This window comes from Nomascus leucogenys, chromosome 11 (genome assembly GCF_006542625.1).
Source record: "Nomascus leucogenys isolate Asia chromosome 11, Asia_NLE_v1, whole genome shotgun sequence".
NCBI lineage: Eukaryota > Metazoa > Chordata > Mammalia > Primates > Hylobatidae > Nomascus > Nomascus leucogenys.
In genome coordinates, this window is record NC_044391.1 from 78,704,159 (window position 1) to 78,729,852 (window position 25,694).

General features: G+C 45.0%; 2 long non-coding RNA genes across 2 annotated transcripts; one reads left to right on the forward strand and one right to left on the reverse strand.

Annotated features, from left to right (window-relative positions):
- Nucleotides 1-2,061: 2,061 nt before the first annotated feature.
- On the reverse strand, nucleotides 2,062-23,871 carry LOC105740501. Its single transcript, XR_004032406.1, has 3 exons — nucleotides 23,750-23,871; nucleotides 22,335-22,492; nucleotides 2,062-3,658 (listed from the first exon to the last, which is right to left on the reverse strand). It is a non-coding gene; the product is annotated as an uncharacterized LOC105740501 (long non-coding RNA).
- LOC105740502 lies at nucleotides 2,224-8,934 on the forward strand. Its single transcript, XR_001116539.2, has 3 exons — nucleotides 2,224-3,301; nucleotides 8,251-8,407; nucleotides 8,675-8,934. It is a non-coding gene; the product is annotated as an uncharacterized LOC105740502 (long non-coding RNA).
- Nucleotides 23,872-25,694: the final 1,823 nt, after the last annotated feature.

Here is a 25,694-nt window from a genome sequence, read left to right on the forward strand (position 1 = left end):
GTTCAAGGCTGCAGTGAACCATGACTGCGCCACTGCACTCCAGCCTGGGCGACAGAGAAAGACTCCGTCTCAAAAAAAAAAAAAAAAAAAGAACCACAACACACCAAGTGCAGCTTTATGGAGCTTCATTCAAGATGATCAACATGCACCAGGTTCAAGGGAGATGCCAGCAGTTATAGCTCACAGGCTACCTCAGGTTTTTCTCTTTCACATGCTTCTGGCCTTACCCAGTAACAGCAACTCTGAACACTATCCAAGCAAAACGTCATACGCTTTGAAGATGCACTAGTATTTCTACAGGCTAAACATTTTCCAGAACAAAATCTTTACCAAAGCTGCTAACAAGCAGTCAGATAGACTGCCCTGTGAGCATTCTCCTCCAACAATGAACCAGCAGAAAGGTCAGCAGCCGGACACAGAAAGAGGAGAAAGGTCCTAAATAAACACAGTTTAATCAACCGTGAAGAAACCAAAAAGTTGCCCGAGAGTGCTTTGTTAATGGGAGAAGCAAGGTCCCTGCCCTCAGAGAAAGGCAAGGAAGGTTGAAGGTCACTTCAGCTGACCAGAGGATGCCATGGCGGCAGCGACATTCCCTGTTGGGAATCTCAATGGAAGACGCAAACGCAGAAGAGAAGGAAGAGAGAGGAGAAGCCGACAGGTGGACCTTTTCCAAGGACCTGGCAAGCAAATATTCCCTAGAAAGAAGATGAAAATTCAGGTCAATAAGATGGAAAGACACTGTTTTTAGAACCACTATGACGACTTCAGAGTTGGTTCTCCATCAGGCTTTTGTCCATCAAGTCTGTCATGTCTGATTCCAGACTCCTCAGGATATTTGAAAAAAACTAATTTATTTGAATTACATCAATGTCCTTTACTTGCATCTAAAAAATCAAGGTCAAGCTATGCTGATATGTGAGAGAGAATTGAGATGAATGAGGGCTGACTCCCAGTCTCTGCCCCTGTAATTACTTTCTTTGTAAGCCTGAATACCCAATCAGACGGACGCCTTCTCAACACATTTTTTCATATTTATGAAATACCTTTGAACAACGAAATCTGGAAACTCTGGCAACATCTGTGTCCAAATATATCCAAGCGTGTTTATGTTTTTAATTGAAGATCAAACAATTTTAGATGAACTCATCTATGGTATCATAGAAACTGCTTATTTTTAGGTAATTCTTGAGAGCATTTTGCAAACTATTAAAGTAACTTGATATCATGCTATATCTTTAAAAGATATTTCTCAGCTCTGAATACTATTGGAATGAAATCGAGACTTTTCAAAAAAGTCTGCAGCATGAAAAGGTTTGCATATGAATTCTGATTCCATTAGAAAACCATTTCTTTTAGGACTGTTTTATCATTCTCTATTGGTTCATTTAATGTGATTGGTTTGTTCTTATTCTAATTAAATACGCAATTTACTAAAGAGTCTTTAACTTCACTAAGGCAAAGTTTAAAAAGCTTCTAATCAGATATTCTTGGTAGGCAGGAGAACTATAACCTTCAAACTCTCTGATGTCGTATGAAGCAGCTCTCATCTCTACACAAAGATTTTCACTTCTGTGATCTGGCCTGGTAAAACATTTATTCCTTTATACTCAGTCCTAGTTTGTTTTAGATCTGGGCCTCTGGGCCCATTAATTTGTATAGGATGGTAATTTGTGTAGGAAGACAGGTGTGCTGTTTTTCTTCAATCCTTGAGGATATTAGGAAAAACTTTAACCAATTAAGGGATCCCATCACCTGACGTTTCTTTGGGGAAAATGACTTTTGAAGGCATGTGGGGATTATCAAGGAAATAATTTTCTCTTTAAATTACATGTTTGTACGTAAGAGGAGTGTTGAGCAGGATATCAAGAGGCAGTGGTCACTCATGGCACTATTTTCAAAGTTAGTTAAACCAGGAAACCAACTCTCATTTCCCCAGTTTAGCTTTTCATTTTTAAAAGTTGCTGAATTCAGGTACATCTCAATTGCTCGTGGTAATAAAGGAGACATTAGGCGTGGATAACAAGACCGCAAATGGTGAGTAAAGCAAGACACCAGGGATCGTTTCTTTCCTGTTTATTAACATTCACTCCAGGCTGTATACTTTGGTTACCATGGTCGCGTGGTGTCTGATGTCACAGGCCAAACCATATAAAATCACAGAGGCCATAACAGGCAGGAGGAGCGGCCTGGCTTTGTCTGAGTCAGGCAGCCCAGCGTGTGGGATGCCAGGCTGGCCTGACCAGCCGCACGCTTTCCTCTTCTCTTGCCTCTGCCTGCCCCCTGATGGACAGTTGGGGTAAAGCATGGGAGTGCTCCTTTGGGGGTCTCAGTGGGGCTGAAATACGACTCCTCCCCTAGGACAGCCTGCCTCCCCCAGCCTTGTTCTCCGGCAAAGTCAATTTCCTGGAGAATCAAGGCTCTGCCTCAGATGTTCAGAGCCTCCGCAGGATGAGCACCTCCATTTCAATTCCAGGGGCCTTGATCAACCTGTGCCTCCCTTGATCCCCAACTTGTGGGCACCTTCCCTCGAGCAGTGCCCCCACGAGGTACACCTTTCCAGGGAAACAAAAATCATTCCTTCTTTGGGTCCTGCAAGCTGTAAAGAACCAGTACAGTATTGTGCTATTGAACATGTTGCCACTATAGAAGCCCCTTGTGTTTCGAAGAGTACATCTCTACAGCCATTCTTTTATTCATCAGAAACCAGCTAGAAGCCAGGCCCTGTGCTGGGCCCTGGAGACATGGAAGAAACTGGGCTGAGGCTCCCGCCTTGAAGAACTTGTGGCCCAGGGAAGGGACAGTTCATCTGTCATTGATTGCCACGTGACAGTGTCTATGATGCTAAAAAGATGCCAGTGCTGTGCTGCAGGAGCAAAGGCCGTGGAGGAAGAGGCTTTGGCTTTGTTGTGAGTTCTTGCCAGAGCGAGGCAAAGCCAGTCACCGCTTTGTTCAGATGACTCAGGTAAATAAATGAGGCCCCACAGGCTGCCCTGACACCACACACCTCTAGAATACCCTGGCTGTGCTGGGAGCTACTGGTGTCAGCTGAGTATTTTCATCCCTGTCCAAGTCACAATGATCTGACTGTACCAGCCTGTGTGGATGTTGCTAAGAGGAGGCAGACAGCGCCATGAGCTCCCTTAGATGACGATCGGCATGATGTTCCTGCTGTGGCAGCGCTCAGCTCTTGCCAATGCTCTTCTCTGCTTTGCTCACTTTAAGCCTCCCTTAATTTTTTTGAAGCCCAGTTTCCACATTGCTGATTCACAGATACGCAAGACTCAGGCAGGAAAAAGAAAAGGTAATTATTTCAAATTACTCAGGCGCCCTCCTTGACTCTGGGATCTCTGTACAGACTTGCACTTTAAAAGCTGAGGGTAATGATGTTGTCATTTGTGTAGGAAAGGCTGGAAGAAAAACACATTAGTGTTCTTCCAAACTCTTGACTTTTGGAAAAAATTAGCATAGAGAGGATGGATGCTCAGCCATGGCCTGACATCGAATGCCTAATCCAGAGGTAAAGACACCTGCACAGTCCCATGCACTAGCGAGCTTCCTGGGGACAAGGGCAGTGCTTTGATCACCTCTCTTCCTCGTGCAGTAAAAGTTTGTTGGATGAATGGTTGTCAACTCTAGTCCTGTCAGTCCTCCCTGAGCCCTGAAAGAAACAGAAATTAGGAAATAAAAACAATTAGCAGGTCCTATACTCCTAGATTTAAGATTTTTGAACAAATAAGGGAAAATTATTTGCCTGCTACAAAACTGCTAAGAAAGATGACAATGAAGGAAGGGTGGGAATCATCTAAGGGAAAGAAGAGGGGAATCAATTGCTCCACCAGTGGCTTGCTGAAAAGCTTTCCACACTTGTAGGAAAATAAATCCCCTACTGCCAAGAGTAGAGGCCCCAGCAAGGGCAGTCACAGCAATGGTGGCCATCAGGTGCCCTGTGCAGCAGAGGGGAGCCATGGGCAGCAAGCAGATCATGCCTGGGATAAACGCTGTGGGGGCTGTGCTAGGGGTGGCAGTAACACATGGAGACTCTCAGTAAGGGTGCCTAAGGTGTCATCCACTCCCAACTTGACCATTCCTCCCCTCCCCAGAGGAGAGCCAGCATCAGCACCTAAGGGAGGGAGGGCTAGTGTGGCTGGATGGGGTGGCAGGGGTAGGAGGCACAGCCAAAGGCTCTGGAAATCAGCTTGAAATCTTAGGTTTTCCCTGAGGCTGCTGTAGCCTGGGGGAATGGAGTTACATCTAACTGTAAATGTTGTTCACACTCAGTCTAAAGAAAGTCCAAAAGTCATTTTAGGATGGTGGTGTACTTCAAATTACTTTTCTATGCCCCAGCTTTGGGTTCCACTAAATTCTCATTCTTCCCGCATTTCTGTCTTTCCTCCAGGTACCCTCAAAGAGCACCCATAATTCATTCATTCATTCACTCACTTATTCAACAAATACTGATTGAATCCCTGTTCTTTACCAGGTTATGCTAGGTACCAAGAATATAGGGTCAGCAAAGGCAGGCATGGTCCCTGCCTTCAAAAGGAGAGGACCTTGATCAAACACCCACACAAATTAACATCATTGCAATGTGTCAGGTCCTGGGTATATAATGAGGGGATTTGGTTAATATGGGACGTCAGGGAAATCTCTGAGGGAATGATGAGTGAAATAAAATCTGAAGGAACAATAAGATTAACTAAGCCCAGTGGGTCCTGGGCACCCCCTAGAGTGGGGCTGCACATGTGTATTCAAGGCCATGAAAGATGGCAAGTGTGACCTGAGTGCAGACAGCAAGGAGGTGAGATTCTCAATCAGGCTGGGGAAGGCCATGCACGGGGAGCCACTGAAGAGTTGAAGTGGACAGGTGATGTGATCCAATGTGCATTTCAGAAAGAGTTTGATCTCCCTGTGGAGAACAACTTGGAAAACGTTATAACTAAATGTCATTAGACCAGTTAGGAAGCCATTTGCTACAGATGAGTTGGGGTCCAGCAGAGGAACAATGGAGGGGAAAATGATGATGGGGTAGATAGACTTACAACATATTCCACTCCTGAAAGATCTTCCAACAGCCTTGCCCTGCAATGAGCCCCTCCCTTCATGGGCTAGATCACCATCTGAGAGAAAAAGCACAATCTTCCTTTCTTTCAGCTTTGTCCCTAAGGATGTCCCTTTATCTTGTCCCTTGGGATGCCTTCATGGTTTCTTTCTAGCTTGCTCTAAAAATGAAGTAAAGCATGTCCGTGATACCTGGGACATATCAACTTCAAGGTCATGGATTGAAATGATGATAACTCAAATTATAGGACTGTCAACTTTCAAGCCCCCCGACCTTAAATGATGGATCAAGGGGCTGGGATCAGATCAAGAGAGCTTCAAACCACTGCTGGCTGCGGGAGCATTTAATCTGCTGACTGGATGCTTAATATAATATTGGAATATATATATGTGTGTGTATATATGTGTGTGTATGTGTGTGTGTATGTGTGTGTGTGTGTGTGTGTGTGTGTGTGTATAGTCCAATTACCCAAAGTGGTCTTCTTCCAAACATTTTAAGGATGCTGTAATAAGATCCCTGCATCAGGTGAAAGTGGAACTAGCTACCAGATGTTCTCTTCTGCCTGGGATCCCTGCTCCTGCAAGACAGTCAGTAATCCGTTCCAAGAATGATGTTTTACCACGGTGCTGTGCTAGGCACCAAGGATTGGAAGACGAAGAAACATTTCCTGTGCTCCTGGAGCTGCAGCCTAGCAGGCCTACAAACAAGGACAGTGCCATGGGATATGCTGCAGCCCAGGCAGAAGCAAAGCGCTGTGGAGACCCCAAGGCCGGATGTAGGAGCTCTGCCTGGCTGAGTTAGGAAGGTTCTCCAGAGGTCACATCTGATCCAGGTGTCAAGGGATAAGCAGGAATTTATCTTGTGAAGAAGAGGTGGCTGGTTGTTTCAACAAAAGAAATAGCTCCTAAAAAGACACTTAAGAGTAAGATGTGCCCCAAAAGTGTCCCCAGGGGTGATAAAGAGGCTGTAGCAGGAGGTAAGTCTGGAGACAGAACTCTGGTGGGGTTACTGGAGCAGGAGGGTCTGTCTGCTTTAGGGAATATACTGTGTTAGTTTTCTATTGCTGCATAGCAAATTACCCCAAAGCTGAGAAGCTTAAAACAGTCAACATGTGTTATCATACAGTTTTCATGGGTCAGGAACACAGTTGTAACTTAGCAGTCCTCTGGCTCAGGGTCTCACAGGCTGTAATCAAGGTGTCAGCCAGGACCAAAGTCAACTCAGAGTTCTGCCAAAGGAGGGTGAACTTCCAGGTTCACTCCTGTGGCTGCTGGCTGGAGACATCAGTTCCTTGCCACATAGGCCTCTCCATGGGGCAGGTCCCAACATGGCGGTTGGCTTAGAAAGAGAGAGAGACTTTTTGTGACCCAATCTTGGAAGTGACAACCCATCACTTTTGCTGTATTCAATTTGTTTAAAGCCAAGCACCAGGTCCATCCAGCCCACGCTGAAGAAGAGGTTACATGAGACCGAGAATACCAGGAAGTGATGATTATTGGGGGCTGTTTTAGAGGCTGCCTACAGCATATACCAAGAGCTATTTATGGCCTCATTGCAGCATTATCCCACTCTGCATAAATTATAGAGAAAGTCATATAATTTTATTGCATATTAGTTTTTGTTGATGGGTACATTCTGGTCCCTAGGAGCCCTGAAGAACAATGTGCTTCATTTCACAGCTCTCCCTAAGGATTTTATACAACCCACTTGGCACTCACACTGTTATTATTAAATGGATTCAGCCAAAAGCTGCCTGTGGGGGTAGAGATCGGTGGGAAGGTAGGGCGGCAGAGAAAGGAAGTGCTCAGGACCCCAAATTGAATAAAGAAAAAGGTCACATGTCAACTGCAAGTTAGAAATGAATCTGAGTGAAAGTATCCTGGTTGACAGCTCACACACGATGCCAACTTGCCACAGCTTGGCAGCGCCTTTGGTTTTCCCACATGCAACTGAAAATAGCTAGCATTCATCCTAAGGGGGTGCTACTAAAATAAGTAACTACTTGGAGCTATATACCTCACTGCTCATTCAAGCTGGAAGCAGTCTGCAATTATTTTGCTGAAATTAGATACAAATTAAGTTGCCACTTCCGGAACTCTTTCTCCTGTGCTACATTACAAAAAAGAAACCGATTTTTGAACTCGGACAGCTTAGATGTTCCTTTTTAAAAATAAATGTGATCTCTGACAGAATATCTAAAATAACAGATTATTGATTTTAATCTCTCAGGAGATCTAACTTCACGATCTAAGTTTCCTGATTTTCAGACCCGAGTTAAGTTGCTATAGATATAGAGTGATAGGCCAGTGAAGGAAACTGGGGACAGGGAGTGACCTGCCCAGAGGTGAGATACACTGTCTTTAAACTTGTTAGGGATAGAAAAGGGGGCTAGCCTAGAATTGTCCTCTGGGATGTAAGGGAATGGTCCTGCTCCCACTTTTTAAATAGCGGTTTGAAAGTTTTCTCAGGGTGTGCATACATTTGGACATACAAGTTCTGCTATGTTTTAAAAAGCAAAACAGAACAAACATACATGAAAACAAACAATAATAATGATAATTTGGGTCTTTCCTCAAACTTGGCTGGAAGTTACTGGCACACAAATAGTAGAGGTGTTTGGGGGTTTTATGCTATGAACGAGTCCTTGATTTGTACTACCTCAATAAAGCAACACCTTCTTTTGACCCACCTTTGGAAGAAGAAGGTTAATTTCTAAGAGCCCGGCTGCGTTGGACCCTAGGAGGCTGTCACGACTCCCAGGGTAGGAATGTTTCTCCACAACTTTGAATTTCAATTTCCCTTTACAAAAGGCAAAATTTGTTGTATTCCCCATTGTTGGAGACATTAGTCATGGATGAAACACATTTAAAACTCCCCCTATGCCCTGCTTCTTGCCCACCCCACGCATTCCCACTCTATATCCTCATTCCAATCTAGTGAATCTTAGAAATGACACATTGAATGAAGAGCTTTCCAGGTAACCTTTCCTTCTTGGTGAAGTTTTCTTTTTGCGGGATTTTGGTGTGTGTGTGTGTGTGTGTGTGTGTGTGTGTTTGTAGTTCCATAATTCTCAAATGAAAAATTGCTAAAAGGTCATCTATGCAAATCCTTAAGATGGTGAATCTCTACAACCTTACTTTAATTTTAGGAGATATTTCACTTCATGCCTTAAGTTTTGCAATTGTTTTCAGTGTTCTCCTTTTCCAGACTTCTTAGGACTTGGAAAGAAAATGAAATGACGTTGAACGAAATCAAAGTAAATTGAGTGATCTGAAACGATTTGATGTCAGCAAGAATTCCGCATACAGCTCACAGCCCTCCTCCCAGCACACCTCCCTCTTGGGTATGGTGAGTTCAGCTCCAAATTTATTCTGACAAGAAAGCACAGGCAATGGCTCCAGTGGGTCTAAATCAGGTGAAAATTCAAAGCAACCACCCTTCCTGGACAACCTTCTGCTTTCCCAGTGCTTATCATGGTCTGAAAATTCCTATTTAAAGAAGCAGAGCTTTCTTTTAAGTCCGAACAGAACAAAGTCACACTCAGTGCACAGGCACACGCCGGGCTCGAGGATGCATTTTTGGCAGAAAGGCTCCTCTTTTCTCTGTCTCCTCCAGCTCTCTGCAGGCCCAAACCTTGCAGAAGCCATTCCATGTTCCCTTAACAGGAAAAGACAAACTCAGACCGACAACCTTGGACTTCAAAAGACGGCACACAAGGGGAGGAAGGACTGAGAGTACCAAGGCGTGAAAATTCAGAATGCTGCTATCTCATTTATTTTTACCATTTAGGAAACGTTTTCATCTGCATTCTTTTCCCTTCCCTGATTTCAAAAAATAAAAACAAAAATGCTTCGGTTCTGAGGAGTAACTCTCCAGATGGAAGGGGAAGATCGAGGATGAATGGGGCAGGGCTGCTTGCGTCCTCTCCCCTGCCACACACACGCTCCTTGTTTCAGCCAGTGTAAAAATAGCTGCCCAGGTTTATGTATTCATCCCTAAGCTGCAATGAAGCGCCTGCCTGCCGGCCAGAGTCCGCTGCCTTTTAGTAGCTTATAACATCAGGTGACGCCTCCAGCCCTCCCATTCCCCGCCCCAGCCCGGATAAACGTCCTCTGTGACCTTAGAAGTTTTCAGTTTAATCAGCGGTATCGTTTTTGAGAGGAAAATCCTCCCAGCTTTGCGGGCTGGCAGGGCCCTGGGGCCCTCCCCTCCCACCCAGCCCAGGCCGCAGAGCGAGAGCGTTTCCATCTGTGCGGCGAGCGGGAAGAGCCTCTCTGTGCTCCCCGGCACGTCCAGCGCGCGGGCGGGAACACGCTCTCCTGTAGTGGGGGCAGCTTTCCCAGGGACCTTGCCTAACGAGGGCCAGGCGGCTCCCCCGTGGGCCCCGAATGGCTCCTGGCAGGCAGGCCCCTATCCCTGTCGAGAGCACTGATTGCCCCAGCGTCGGGGGAGGCAGCCGCGCCCTCCCGCAGCGAGGCAATCCAGCGGTCAGGCGGCGGCGAGGGCCTGCGCGTGCGCAGAAAAGAGGTGCCTCCGCGCCAGGCTGGGGCGCGAGGGTGGATGATGGAGGGCGAGGGCGCATGCGTCAGCCGTGCCGCTGGGGCCGCGTAGGAGAACTGAGCTGCTGGGTCCCGCCGTCAGTGCAGTTTCTTGGCCGCACGTTGGGACACTGCGCCATTAGAAGAGAGCCACAGAATGTTAAAGGCACAGCCTCCTTCGAGGGCATCTGTATAATGCCTCCCGTTTACAGATGAGGAAATTGAGGCCCAAAGAGGTGATGGGAAAGGCCCAAAGCTGCATTTCTGGATTCTGGCAGCTGGGACCAGATCCAGCTCGTATTGACATGGTTTAAGCACTTCTTCAAGGAGCACTTATCAAAAGCCTAGATACTGTGTACTCAGTGTCTTGAGTGGCAGCGAAAGATAACCACGAATACGTCAGAAGCAGTGTAGCCACGGCTGCCCTGGATTTGGGCATAGAATCAGACAGACCTGGGTTTGATACGATGATTTCCAGGACCACACTACTAGTTGGATGGCCTTAGTGAAGCAGTTAACCGCTCCATGCCCTAGTTTTCTGGTCTGCAAAACGGAGATAAAAATAGGCTAGGGTCGTGGGATTTAAATGAGATAAGGTACACATTGCTTAGCACAGTGCCTGCACACGGAAGGCACTCAAATAAATATTCGTGCAATGTTTTGAGAAGTAGAAAGTGCTAGGCACGTAGGCGTTCAGGAGACAGTCATGGTACTCGTTTCCAGACAGAAGTCATGAGGAACAAGAGGGAAGGTGCTTTCCCGTGTGCAGCGCTTGGGGAGACTCATACAGACAGAGGATCTGGCATGACAGGGAAAGGAGGAAATGGCTTCTGTTAATCTCTCCTTCAGCTTCTCGCGCCCTTCCTATGCACCCTTTCTGTTTCCCTTTCCAATTCTCACGGTGACTCAAGAGAGACACTGGAACCTCTTATCAGGGAAAATATGTTCTGCAAGCTGGCATAATTTATGTTTTAAGTCCCATTTTATCATAGGGGTTCCCCTCCTCTTTACCTAGGTGTGATAGGCACAAGAAAAAGGAATGGAGTTAAGTGGATAAGTGACTAAGGTGTCAAATTGGAGTAGTGTGGATCATAGATCTCAAAGTTGAAGATCATCTAGGTGGACTCCCTCATATTAAAGAAGAAGCAGTGAAAAACTGTGAAAGGCAAAATGACATCGTTTCAGACTCCAGTTGGAGCCATGGTGTTCTGTAGCACCATAGTTCATTCATCCACTCACACACACTACTCTGGGTGGATATCTGATATACTGCCAGGTACAAGGTTCTGCCTCAGTAAGCAGGGAAAGGGGAAAGGAAATAGAAATCCGGGAGTATTCTCGGGTTCTTTGTGCAGCTTCATGAATGTTGATACCACTTACTGTGATTGCAAGTAGAGGAACAGAAATTGACCTGAGAGGAAGATGGCAGGTTTTGAACATGGGTTTGATGTGGCTGTAGGACATTCAGGTGAAGACCTCCAGGAAGAGTTAGGAACATGAGTTCCAAGCACAGGAGAGAGGCCTGGAGGTGCCCACTGGGGAACAGTCACCTTAAAGATGGTCACTGAAGCCAGGGCAGGGCTGGGATGGCCCAGAAGAGCAGGCAGAATGAAAAGATTATGAAAGCATGAAACCCAAACCTGACAGATACCAGCTCCTAAGGATCAAATAAGAGATCCTGAGGAACAGATGGAGAAATGGAAAGAAAACCAGAAAAAAGTGGCATCAAGCAGTTCACATCAAGACTCTCCACGTTGAAGAAGTGGTCAGGAGTGGGAAATGCCACAGAGATGTCAAGCAAATGAGCACCAGAATGTGTCTGTTGTATTTGACAATGAGGAAGTCATTGATTACTTGTGAGACATTGGTTTTAGTGGGGATGTGAGGGCAGAAACCAAATCACACTAGGTTAGAAGCAAAATGGAGTCAAAGAAGAGAAGAGGCAGGGGTAGTGGGTATAAACCTCTGCTTCAAGAGAGTTGGTTAGGCAGGGAGGGGGAAGTTACAGCTAAAAGAGGAGGCAGGGAGAGTTTCCTTTATTCATTGTTGTTTTGTTTTATTTGTTTTGTTTTGTTTTGTTTTGTTTTTGCAACTATGGGAAACTGGAAGGAGCTTATATGAAAGGGGAAGCAGGAGGGGTCAGCAAGGAGAAATAACCTGGAGTCTCAGTACAACCCCCAGCACCACCACAGGGTGAGGGACAGAAGAGGGGATTCTGGCCCCAGATAACCCAAAGGAAGGGATCCTCTTCCTTAGTTCTTTTTTTTCTACCACTGGAAATGAAGAAATATACATGAGAAGTTTAGCAATGGACTTGGGGAGCTCTTTAAGCAAGCTTTATCTGTGTCAGGATCTAACCCTGGCAGTAATCTTACCATCAAATGCATTTAATCAGCCCCATTTGCATGTGGAGCTGTGCCCAGTGCTATTCAAATAATGTGAAATGGATACTGTTATTACCATGTCAGTCAGGACTATGGGTAGCAAGTGACTGAAACCCAGCTCTAACCATGGGATCCATGGGTTTGCTAAACTGGCTAGACTGGCTTTAGGCCCAGTTAGATTTCAGGTGCTTTAAAGATGTTGTCATGTATAATAGGCATAATGTTTTGAAATTGTCAATATGCTTTTCTCTTTTGCCTTTCAAAGCATATGAACTTAGTCTACTCAAGGCATTTATCTGCCTAGGAAGAGATGAAAGTTCTTTCCAGAAAGTATGCAAAGAGAAAGAAAGCATAACACTCAGCTTCTGGCATTCAAAAACAAATTTTGTAGCAAGGCAATAGCCATGTAATTCAAGCCCTTACCTTGAAAAAATATCCTGTACATTCCATTACCTTCCTCTTCAGAGGGTCAAGAACTGAGCTTGGTAGACTAAACCTTAGGGTTTTATATTTGAAAGGTCTAGACCAGGAGAAAGTGGGGATTATCAGAGGACAGAAGCAGCAGAATAAACAAGAGGCCTGAGCGGAGAGATTGTATCGGAAAAGTAAAACTTAACCACAAAGGCAGAGGGAGATCTTTGCCCCACGCCCCCTGCAGAATTATGAGAGGAAGAGCCCAGTGTTGGTCGGGTAGCAGCAGGCCCTGCTATGAACTTTTCAAGCTGTGTCAGGTCCCTATGAAGCCTAGATTCTATCCAGACATAGCAGCAAGCCCGTAGCCAGCTTGCCAGAGGTAATCATTGTAGTGAGGTGACTCAGTGGTTTGGGCTGCCGAGGAGACCCCTGGGACCAGGGTTGATAGGAAGTCATGGACAGAAGTCAGAGTCTGTAGCAGCAGGAAAAGCAGAGAAGGAGCTAGGCCAGTCAGGGAACACCTATGGGAGCACTGCCTCAGATCACCCCAGATGGACATCCACAGAGCCCCACAACAGAGTCTTGCAGTGCACCCAGGACAGACAAAAAGTGGATGTTGTCTCAAAATAATCACATACAAGGCAGCTATGCTCAAGGACCAGTAAAAGGACAAGAGTTCCCTTCCTCTCAACACCATGAGGACACAGAAAAGACACACACTACCATACTACCTCCACCCCAGCACACCCTACATGGATGATGATCAAAACATTTAAAAATCCTTACAGGCTCAGGCGCTGAGAAGTATAAATGGAGGTGTCTTACTGTGTCCAGAGGTAACCCTTTAGTTGATGGATTATGAGGAGCAGGGACCTCAGGGCAGAACCTGTTTACCAACTGCTCCATGCATATTTCAGTATTTTATCAATGAGGGCAGCCATAATGCCATGTACTTGTTGAATATTGGCCATGAATCCAGATGGCATCTTTATGGGAGGAGAAGGAGAAAAAGGAAGCCATCTGAGAAAGGGAGCATGTTCTCAATGGGGATATCGAATTATTGGATTGAATCAAGATTTAAACCCTAACTAGTGAAGGACCAGACTGGTTATGGACAAACTAGAGAAATTATATTTTTTTAGCACATTCAAGTTGCAGTATGAGTTGAATTTACCATCTGTCTGCTTTCTTTGTGTTAGTTTCACTCTCAGGCAGAAGCTCCAAGTATCAGCATACCAAAAGGCAAAGAATCTCTTTCTTAATAGTGCCTGCAAAATCCCAGTCAGGCTCACACTGGCTTAGCTTTGGTAATGTACCCATCTCTGAACCAAGCCCTGATTGGCCAAGCCCAGGTCACATGACTATTCCTAGCCTCATGAACTGTAAGTGGAGTGAGAGGTGGCTCCCCTAAAGAAAATCAAAAGGCTGTGAGCAGAAAAATGGGGTAATGAATGTCGGGTAGGCAGGCACAACGGATAGAACCACTATTGCCTTCTGGAGTTTAACTCTCTAAAACTCAGAAAGCACAGTATCTCCATGGCAGGAAATGAATTGGCACCTGAACACTTATTCATACATCGATCAGTGTAGAAAACTAACTTTGAAAATCATAAAGCAGATTTATTTTTCCCTCTTAAATTTTCTTCCCACACTGATTAAATTAATTTTAATAATTAGAGTTGGGAAATATAATCAACTAAATATCTAGTATAGTTTAAAGCTTGGTATAAGCTATAAATAGTTCCACTTAGGAAATGCTCAGTCTCCCTTTTTATTGATGTGAAGACAACAACTGTTTTACTTTTTCTCTGTGTATTATTTTTTCTTTTTTAAGAATCACCTTCTTGTTGGGCATGGTGGCTCACACCTGTAATCCCAGCTACTTGAGAGGCTGAGGCAGGAGGATTGCTTGAGCCCAGGAGTTAGGGGCTGCAGTGAGCTATGATTGTACCACTGCAGTCCAGTGACAGAGAAAGACTCTGTCTCTACAAAAAGAAAGAAAAAATAAAAACATAGAATCAACTTCTCCTAAATCCAAGATGAACTGCACAATTAATTTATTGCCTATTTTTAAAAAAGGTTTTTATAATAAACAAAAGTTAATTATTCCAGATACAAAGAGATAGTAAAGGCAGCATCAGCTTTTCTTCACAGACTCTTATTTTCAATGTCACAAAACACTTCCACATAAATTTTTAAATCCACATGATTTTAAAATCAGCCCTAAGTAAAAGGAGATATTTAAAGTCTAGAAAAAGGAAACATAGTCATCAATTTTACTCCAAAATTTATGCTGTCTTTTGGAAAGAGTATTATTTCATAAAGGATATCTTGATATTTACAATATATAAAACTTAAATCTCAGAATTGAAAAACTCTTTGGGAAAAAAAGTATTAATCATAATAAAGGAAATAAACTCATCATCCCCTAGTGTCTGAGTCACATAATTAATTCAGAAGTGGCTGGCTTTCTCTGCATGTGGGATCCCAGGTATTCATTTATGCATCAAATATTTATCACACCCTTCATAGCTTCTCCGCACTGTGCTGGGCACTGGGGATGTGAAGATGAGTAAGACAGGCTCATGTCTGGGAAGAATGGAGACAGATGGAGAACACAGAGCTCTCTGCTGGGGGCATAAGGGCATAATGAGGGCTTGCAAGAGGAATGGTTCGTTTTCCAGGGGGCGATGGCTCAGAGACGAGCTGGGATACTAAGCTGCGTGAAGGGTTTGCATTTCCCATGGTGCCCAGTGCAGTGCCGAGAATGAACTAGTAGACCATTTATTGCTGTGGCTAAGATGGAGGAGGTTTGGAAATCTTTGACGGCTGAGCTATGTGACAGAAGAGAACAAGAATTCCTGGTCCTCCCAACACCTCGGTATGTGTACTCTGGTGCTGATGTTCAAGGTCGTGGTCATTCCAGTCATGCATTCAGCAGGCAGTCATTGGGCACCTACCAGACACTGCTCGAGCAAAGCAGACTAAAACCTCAAGGAGCTTACTCCTGAAGTAAGCTATATATTTTAATATATATTGTATATCAAAATGCTGATTAATGCTATGGAGAGAAAGGAAACAGGAAATGGGAAAGCAGGGATCTTTAGGTTGAGGGTTATGTAATACGAAATGGGGTCTTTAAAAAGTCTAAACTGAAGACAGCTCCCTCAGTTACCTGAGCACCAAGAACTGTGGCTGGTGACGCATTAGGAGCCCTGCAAAGAAAGTGGCCAGTCACCTAATCCCAGAGTTTCCGGGAAGTGGCCAGCTGGAGCCAAGACAGGGTGGTGTGCATCCTTCTTCATACCCCAAGAGTTTTATTATGTGATGAGTGGAGCTGGTACAGCCAGCGTCTGAAGCAGTCAAGAGGGCATGCCTGGGAAGGTAATAGTCCTTTGTTCTGTAAGTGATGGGAAGGTTTGTTTAGATGTAGTCAGGTCCCCAGGCAAAGTCTTCTGGGGAAGAAGAGCATCCGGCTCCCTAAAGGAAAGATTTGGCAAGGCCAAGGTAGAAGGTCAAGGCCCTGACCAAGAGAATCAGAATGGAGCGTAGATGCCACATCACTGGAATGGGCTAGGAGGAGTGAGCACATGGGGTACAGGCCCCATCTTTTGTGGGCATCAGGCTACAGCTGGGAGGAGAGCAAAGAGAACTTAGGGTCACATGTAGACCTTTAGGCTGGAACTGAGGGTTGGTATAGGGTGACCAGGTTGCAGGGGCTTTGGAATCAAGTCAAGGAATATGTGTTTTTCTCAGATCTACTAACACTGGCTCAGGTGTATCTTTGCAGTAGCCAGGACTTGCTTATTCTGTCATCTATGTAAGCACCACAGTTCTTTTCTTTTCTTTTCTTTCTTTTTTTTTTTTTTTTTTTTTTTTTTTTTTTTTGAGATGGAGTCTCACTCTGTCGCCCAGGCTGGAATGTGGTGGCATGATCTCTGCTCACTGCAACTTCCAACTCCCAGGTTCAAGCAATTCTTCTGGCTCAGCCTTCCGAGTAGTTGGGACTATAGGCGTGCGCCACCACACCTGGCTAATTTTTGTATTTTTAGTAAAGATGGGGTTTCACCATATTGGCCAGGCTAGTCTCGAACTCCTGACCTTGTGATCCGCCATCCCCGGCCTCCCAAAGTTCTAGGATTATAGGCATGAGCCACCGTGCCTGGCCTCACCACAGTTCTTTAACCATAAGCCAAGTAACAATGAAATAAACTGTAAGTTCACTGGGAGGGCAGCTAGGAATGGGAAGGAAGGTGAAATGGCAAGGAATCCCCGTTTTTCGTGCCCAGAGTATAATTCTCAATGGAAACCAAGCAGAAAGAGACTTAAATAAACCCCTGGGGAGGAGAAAAGTATGCCTAGTAAAGAGTGACCAGCACAGTTTGCCCTCCTGTATGAATACCAGGGTCAGAACAACGTATCATGTTGCCACTTCGATCACAGGATTTTGGTCAGAAAGAACATGGGATTTGGACTTTGCTCTGAGTTTGGCTCTTGACTGTCATCTGTTCAGTATGTGACCTTGGGTAAGTTTCTTTACCCTCTGAGCCTTCGTTTCCTCATCCGTATAGTGGGAATGTGCAATGTGGAGTCTGTGTTAGGATTTCGTCACATTTAGTGGACTAGTGGGGAAACCTACAGGGATCTGGGAAAACTCCCTTCTTGAGGAAATGCAGGGAGCTGCGTGCATGGGCTCATCAAGAGGCGAAGCATCATACTGGAGGAAGGGGTACTTTTAAGTACACTGTGGTAACAGGGGCGGAACCCCATCCTTCACCCTACCCCATATCAGACCCATGTCTGATTCCTGGGCAGAGTTTTCACTAAAAGCTAAAGGGACTATTTGTTAGTGCTTCATAAGACACTGGAGTACAGGGTCACTGAGATGAAACTCCTATAAATGAACATAAGAGAGAAAAAGGCATCTTTTCCATCTGACAATCCACAGAGCAATGTTACCAGAGTGAGATGGCAGAGCAGAGAAAGGGACAGTGCCTGGGCATTGATTTGCTGATGAGCACATGTAAGACCTCCTACCCCTGGAACTCCCCAAAAGTGCAGGGTAGAACATGCTTTGCAGGGAGCTAGGTTCAAAGTGAGAAATGGTGGTAACAAACTAACATTTGGATTATTAGTCTTGATGTGACTTTATTTGTGCATGCATAGTGTATCACATGGGGTTTTCTAGAGAAACAGAACCAATAGGACATATACAGGTATGTAGAAGGGGATCTATTATGGGAATTGCCTCATGCAATTGGCTTGAGAAATTCCATGATATGCAGTCTGCAAGCTGGAGAACCAGGACAACTGGGGGTATAATTCAGTCTGATACTGAAAGCCTTAGAACCAGGGGAGCTGATGCTGTAACTCCCAGTCAGAGGCCCAAGGTCTGAGAATGCAGGTGACTGCTTATGTAGAGAACACAGCTTATTAAGTCCCAGAGTTGGAAGGCCCAAGAACGTCGAATTCTGGTGTTGGAGGTGAAAGAAGATAATGTCCTGGCTCCAGAAGGGAGAGCAAATTCACCTTTCCTACACCTTTTTGTGGAGGCTGAGGGCCAGCTGGATGCTGCCCACCTGCATTGGTGGGGGTGATCTCCTATACTTAGTCCACTGATTCAAATGCTAATCTCTTCCAGAAACACCCTCACAGACAACCCAGAAATATTGTTTTATCATCTATCTGGATGCCCCTTAACCCAGTGTGGTCGATGCAAAATTAATCATCACACCTGGTGGGGGAAACTTGGCTAATACTTACCTCATGGGAATCAAACAGGACGTTCCTAAGCATGGGCCTGGACATGGCAAATACACGGTAAATGGCAACTTCCCTCACAAACCACCCAGGGAACCCACTGGAACCATTGCGGAATGCTCAGAACGTCTCCTGGTGTGTTTGGGGATTGGACAACATTCTTGTAGCAAATATCTTTAATCGAAAAGTAACTGAACACATACTTTGAGCATGTACATGTTCCAGTAAAGTACACACGCTAAGAGGGGTTTGAAATTATCTTTTCTTCTCAGCACTTTACAGTTTACAAAATACTTCAGTGTGAATTTTAGTCACGTTAGCTCTTGCAACAACTTAATAATGTAGGATCCCCATATACAAATCAGAAGATTGCATTTCAAAGAGGTGAAGTGACTTGTCCTTAATAACCCAGCTAATAAGGGGTGCAGCTGGACTCAAACCTGGTCTCTTTCCATTAAAGTCTGGTAGAAAACTAAGACCAAAACAAATATAATAATGACAGAAAAAAAAAAAAAACACAGCAAATACGGAAACCTGTGGTTCTGACTCAAAGTGCTGGAGACAAAGACAAATGTCTGTGGCTGGACATCCAGAAGGAGTCAGCTGGGACCTGAGCTGATCTAACTAGAAAATGAAAGGGTGCTGCTGAGGACAGGGAGGCAGGGATGGAGGAGGCAGGTTTCCAGTGGGACCTCACCTGGCACCCCTTGAGCTGGCACCCAGCTTTTCACATTTCACAGAGCATTTCTACTGACCTTTCCAAAGGGCACTGCACCTCACTGCTCCCAAATCTCTGAAGGTCAAAACGGAGGCTTTGCTCCTGCATCACTGTCTGGATCATGCAAATCACCTCTTGTGACTTTGGCAACTGCTGTTCTCAGGGTTTGTATCCCAGTCATTTCTACTTCTTGGAGAATTATTCATGACATTCTAAAAGTATAGAAAACCATCTACTGAAATGTGTCAACATTAAAACATTAGTTAGCTAGAAATGATGCTCATTTAAGTTACAGAAAAAAAACAAGAGACAGGAAAAGACACGAGCATTTATGGGCCAGCCTCTGTACTAGCATCTCTCACACTCACGATCTCTTGTTATATTCACTGCAATATAATTTGGGAAATGGTATCATTCCCACTTTGACAGTTGAGGAAATGGACACTCAGAGAGGCTAAGTAACTTGGCTAAAGTCACACAATTAATAAGCAGCAAATCTAGGATGTGAATCCACGTCTGATTGAGGGTATTTTGCAATATACCACAGTTTATGGCCTGTGGAATTCAAATGGAATTAAGAGATGACCAGTAAACATAGTTTCATTGCCAATAAAATTCTTGACTTTGCTTTTTTATTAATTCATATTTACTAACAATGCAATTTCCAAGTTACCAGCTTCGGAAGAGTTCTTAAATCACTGAAGTACTCAGGATTCATGGAGTCCTAACAATTAGGATTTGACACTGAGAGAGATGCCACCAGAGGACCCACGTGGAGCTGAGTGACTCTAACGTGAACTTTCCTTTTTGACAGTTCTCTGTAAAAATGTGGCCTATCTTGCACTGGATGGAAGACGAGGAAGAGATTCTCAGTCAAACCTGCCTGGTTTCCTCAAACTCTGTTTAATACAAATGCCAAAGTTTGACACATTCTAACCACTTTGCTTTCTTTGGCAACTCCAACTTTGACAAGAGAGTAAGAATGTCTCCTCCTTGACAGGAACAACGTGTGAAATGAAAGTCCTCAGGTGCTGTATTGGTTCTTGACAGCTCTTCAGAAGAAAGCACCTCCTGCCTGTTCTTTCAGTCCTGGTGCAGGTGAGTCACTGCCTTGCCAGCCAGGCAAGTATTTTAAGAAACAAAATGTAAGCCGGAACCAGCAGAGAAAGACGAGGGGTGGATTAGCGCCATTAGCTTTGATGGTGTCTTGTTGTCATGGTGCTAGGAAAATCACTATCGTTTAGAGTCCCACTCACCAGCTGTTTTGCTGGAATTTTTGACATGAGAGACTGGTGGCCACCCTAACACAGGCGTGGGACATGGGTGTGCACACACACATACACCTGCAGCAGACACCCACTGTAGAGGGCTCACGTTGGTTGCCTGGGACGTGATTCAAAGGCTGTACCCATGTGTATGACAATCCTGTTTCCCATACATCAGCTTTCAGGAAGCCAAATGACCCACCGGCTTACCCACATCGCAGGAAGCTTTGGAGCAGAGTCAGTGACTATGTGAACCTGCCTCAACCTCTGCTCCCTGGTTCAGCATTTGGCTTGGGAAAAATGCCACTATTTCCTGCCTCTTAAACATTATTTCAAGGCACAGGTCTTCCACCATTCTGAGGGGCAGGGGGGATCTTTGAGTCCTGCCAGGAGCTGGGGGTTAGGGGTAGGGGAATGCTGCCCAAGAGAAATGACTAGAATCTTTGTCAGGCTGTGGAACACAGGCATTTCTGGGTAGGCGGCCTCCCCTGTGTCCTCTCCTGGCATCTACACTGCAAAATCCCCTGTATCTACTGAAAGGGGTGAGGGTGGGGGCATTCACTGGTACTGGGGGGCAAGCTTTGAGTGGAAAGGAGCTTCTCTTGCGGCCCTCCGGTGAGCCACACTAGAGGAGGCCCCAGATGCACTGTGCTGCCTGCTCAGACTCACACTTGCCTGACTCCCTCCCTCGTGCTCTTCTTTCGGCTGCCCTTACCTGGGGGACTACAGTGGCTGTGAGGGTGCAATGGAGGTTGGGTGGGGCATACCTCACTAACTGGCTTTTCCCAAGTCCCTTTAATTAAGCCAAATCTTTGTATGAATGTAAAACACAAGTAGGCTCTATCCCTGGGCCCTGTGCTCCTCTGCCCCAGATTCTGACTCAAGGGCTTGGAGCAGACTTATTTTTATTAAAAGCCCAAGTGATTCGATTGCAGGTGGTCCTGGACAACACTTTGAAAAATGCTGGGGCAGAAACAAGCCAGCAAGCATATGGGATTCATCTGCTGCGAGTGATAATTTATATAGTTTCTGAAAATAGTGTTATAAGCTGGACTGTGTCCCCTTCCCCTCCCCCCTGCCACCATGCATATATTGACGCCCTAACCCCTAGTACCTCAGAATGTGACTGTATTTGGAAATAGGGCCTTTAAAGAAGTAATTAAGTTAAAACGAGGTCATTAGGGTGGGCTCTCATGCAGTATAACTGGTGTCCTTATAAGAAGAGATTAGGACACAGATGCATACAGAGGGAAGACCATATGAACACAGAGGGAGAAGACAGCCACCTGCAAGCCACAGAGAGAGCCCTTCAAAGAAACCAACCCTGCAGACAATTTGATCTCAGGTTTCTGGCCTCCAGAATTGTGAGAAAATAAATTTCTGTTGTTTAAGTCACCGAGTCTGTGGTATTTTGTTATGGCAGCGAAGCTAACGAACACAAACAGAAGACTGATTTCACTTAATAATCATCTCAGAAGGCAGAGATTGCTTCAAACTATTGTATAAACAAGGCTGGTTTGTGAACCAAAGGACATGAGCCCCAAACCTGGAGTCGCAGAGGCAGCATGACACGCACAGACAGCACGGCTTCTGGTGTCAGGCATTCTTGCACTCAAAGTCTCAAAGAACCTTCCTCCCTAGCCTTCCACCTGAGTTACTTTAGACAAGACAGCTATTGTTATTTTATTTAACAAATATGTATACAGTGCTTACTATGTGCCAGGTAATAGTCCATGCACTGCATAAATACTAAGTCACTTAATCCTCATTATAGCCCTGTGATAGATACACTGAAGAGCCACAGTCCCTTATTCAAACCCTTGCTTGGGACCAGCAGTGCTTGGCATGTCAGAACTTGGGGATTTGAGAAAGATATACAGTATATGTACCGTAGGCTTTATAACACCTCATGGCATCTGCAACAGCATCCTGTTATGAAACATACTAATGTTTCTAGTTTCTGTAGTGACACATATATATGTTGCATAAGTAAAGACTGTAAGTATCCTTGTGTCAACTCCAGACACAAGGATACTTTTAGTCAGTGTGCTTGTTTCAGGTCAGGTTTTGCTGCCAAATGAGTTATAAATACATTTTTTCATATTTTGGAGCTTTTAACATTTCAAAATTGTGGGTATGTGTTATCCCCATCTTACAGATGAAGAAACTGAGGCACAAGGAGGTTAAACAACTTACCTACATTCATTAGCTCATGGGAGGTAGGACTGGGCTACAAACCCCCCAGGGTTTGCAGCCTTGCCTTGAGGACCCAATACAAGGTAGACTTCTGGGTTGAATTGTGTCCTCCAGAATTCGTATGTTGAGGTCTTAACCTTAGTACCTCAGGATAGAACCTTATATGGAAATAGAGTCATTGCAGATACAATTAGTTAAGATGAAGTCATTAGGGTGGACCCTAATCCCAAGTGACTCGTGTCCGTATAACAAGGAGAAATTTGGACACAGAGGCAGGCATGCACACAGGGAGAGCACCACGTGAAGATGAAGGCGGAGCTCAGGGTGACACTTCTACAAGCTCAACAATGCCAAAGGTTGTTAGCAAACTGCTAGACGCTGGGAGGGAGGGGCATGGAACAGATTCTTCCCTGCCAGCCCTCAGAAGGAGCCAACCCTGCCAACACCTTGATCTTGAAGACGTGAGACAATACATTTCTGTTTTTTAAGCCACGCAGTTTGCAGTGCTTTGTTACAGCAGCCCTGGCAAACCATTACATGATCCTTACCCAGTGCTGGATTCTGAGTGGGAGATCAATAAGTGGTAGCTAGTCATACTAACTATCAGTATGACTGAGGCCTCAGGCTGTTCATTGAAACATGAAGTCAGTAAATTAGATTATTTCTAAGACCTCTTTCAAGTTCTGGGTCTAATTTTTTATGTTTATAACATGAAGATAATTCAACTCCCTAATGGCCTGGCTCTTATAGCATTTCTTTGTTGTTTTAAAGATGGGAGCCAATCCAAATGCCCATCAATGATAGAGTGGATGAAGAAAGTGTGGCCCATATACACCATGGAATACTACACAGCCATAAAAAAGAATGAGTTCATGTTCTTTGCAGGGACATGGATGAAGCTGGAAACCATCATTCTCAGCAAACTAACACAGGAACAGAAAATCAAACATCTCATGTTGTCACTCATAAGTGGGAGTTGAACCGTGAGAACACATGGACACAGGGTGGGGAACATCACACCCCAGGGCCTGTCAGGGAGTGGGGGACAAGGGGAGGGAGAGCATTAGGACCAGTACCTAATACATGCAGGACTTACAATTTAGATGACGGGTTGATGGGTGCAGCAAGCCACCATGGCACATGTATACCTATGTAACAAACCAGCACGTTCTGCACATGTATGCCAGAACTCGAAGTAAAATTAAAAAACAACACAGCAAAAAATATGGGCTAAGCTGGACGCAGTGGCACACACCTGTAATCCCAGCTACTTGGGAGGCTGAAGCGGAAGAATCGCTTGATCCCAGAAGTTTGAGACCAGCTTGGGTAACATAGCAAGACTCTGAACAATAGATGGGCTAATGTAAATGTGGTCTTAGAAAGCAAAACAACAAGCCAGGCTCAGTGGCACATACCTGCAGTCCCAGCTATTCAGGAGGCTGAGGCAAGAGGATTCCTTGAGCCCAGGAACTCAAGGCTGCAGTGAGCTATGATCGAGCCACTGCACTCTAATCTGGGCAACAGAGCAGGATGCCATCTGTAAAGAAAAATGCAAAACAAAACAAAGAACATTAAAACCAAAACCATGTGGGCCCTAATTTGCCTTCCGATGTTCCTGCTTGCGTTGTGAATTCACTCAGTCCTTGGCTTTTCTGAGTCTCTTCTGCTTGTGTCTTCAGGCCTGTGGAGTTAAAACCAGTGTGTTCAGGCTACAGATTCTGCAAAGGAAAGCAGAAATCTGTTAGAGATTGTTTTCTGTGAGTTAAGAGTGTGTTGCTAGAACCCTGTTTAGGCTTGGAACATTTGGATTCTTCATGTGGAAATTTGTCCCAAAACTGCCACTTCACTGAGGAGATAAAAGCTGCTTTAAGAGAGCAGCTTGAATACTTTTTCTGTTCATAGGACAAGGCATGGTTGGGCCCAGTCTAGGGAAAGAGGTAAAATGATAAAAAGTGTTTTTTTGAGATTTAGTGAAAGGAATGCCCATTGTCACGCTAGCTTGGAGCTTTAAGCCTCTGCCCTTAAGATTCCACCACATCAATTCAGAAAAGGATTTGCTATGGATGGGGTGTGGTCCCAAACTCTCATCTGTGGAAACAGGACCTCAATGACTTTGTGTGTTCAAAGAATGGACTTTGGGTCTTCTAGCATCTGGTTGTAGTGTGTAGCGGTTCTTGGGGCTGCCTCTCTGACTCTCTGTCAGTCCCTCAGCCTTTGTCCAGGAAGCGGCTCCCAGCTTCTTTCTTGGAAGCACTTTTGCACCAAGTCAAGGGGCCTATCTCATCTCCCCGCAGCCCAAGCCCCTCCCAGAGCCAGGGGTGGTTTTAGCATTTGCTTACAGTTTTTCATCTTTATTCCTTGTTCCTGGATACCCTCTCCTAATTTTAGAAGTGTGTCTTCTCCTATCAGTGGATGCAACCCAGTGGAGTTACGTGGGGATACAAAAATAGTTGCAGGATGGGGGTGTCACTTTCTGGTTGGTGATTCTATGCAATACCAAATGAGAAATTTAAATAAGCAGAAAAAACCTGCCTAATCAATTGAACTGCTGGGGAGTAGAGATCACATATTGCCCATTTTTGAATCCCAGGTGCTTGGCACAAAGTACGTGCTCAGCACATTATTTGTTGAATGAAGCCATCTTAGTTTTCTTCCTTCTTCAGAGAGGTGCTCTGACGTGCATTAAGTTTAAACATGGTTGCACAAACAAAGTTGGAAGATGCTTCTTCTTCATAGTAGCTGTCCTGAGTCATGTCCAATAAAAAGGTCCTGAGATCAGGAGGAAAAGGACACACAGTCCAGATCCAGCTCAGCCATCACCCAGGCAGCCCCAGGGTCTTTGGCCTCCCTGTGCCTCGGTGTCCTCCACTGCAACAAGAAGGTCATAATTTCTGTTCTGCCTCCCTCATGGCTGGTTATGAGAATGTGACAAGAACAGACATGAAGAGATCATGCTGGAGGTCCTACTTTTATTATGATTATTATTACTACATGTAATTGTAGAGTTGAAGTGCTCATAATTATTTTTGACTACCTCTATCTCTTTTCTTCTCCATGAGCCTTCAAGAACCAAAGCCAGGTTTACCTCCTACCTCAGCTGAAGAAATGTCCATCCTGGTGAGGACTTCTTGCAGCTCAACCATCTGCGTGGTCAGCAAACATTTTCTGCATCACAGGCGGAGACTGAAAAGTTAAGTTGTGGAAGACTAGCTAAAAAACAGTTGTTTGCTGACACACTTCCTGTGCTTGAAGCTACTCAGAGCAGAAACAGTAGGGTCTTCTCACCCAGATACTATGCTCTCCAACAGAATCCTTAAACCAGCTAGAGAGCCCTCAGCCCCAATTCTGCCCAGAACAGGC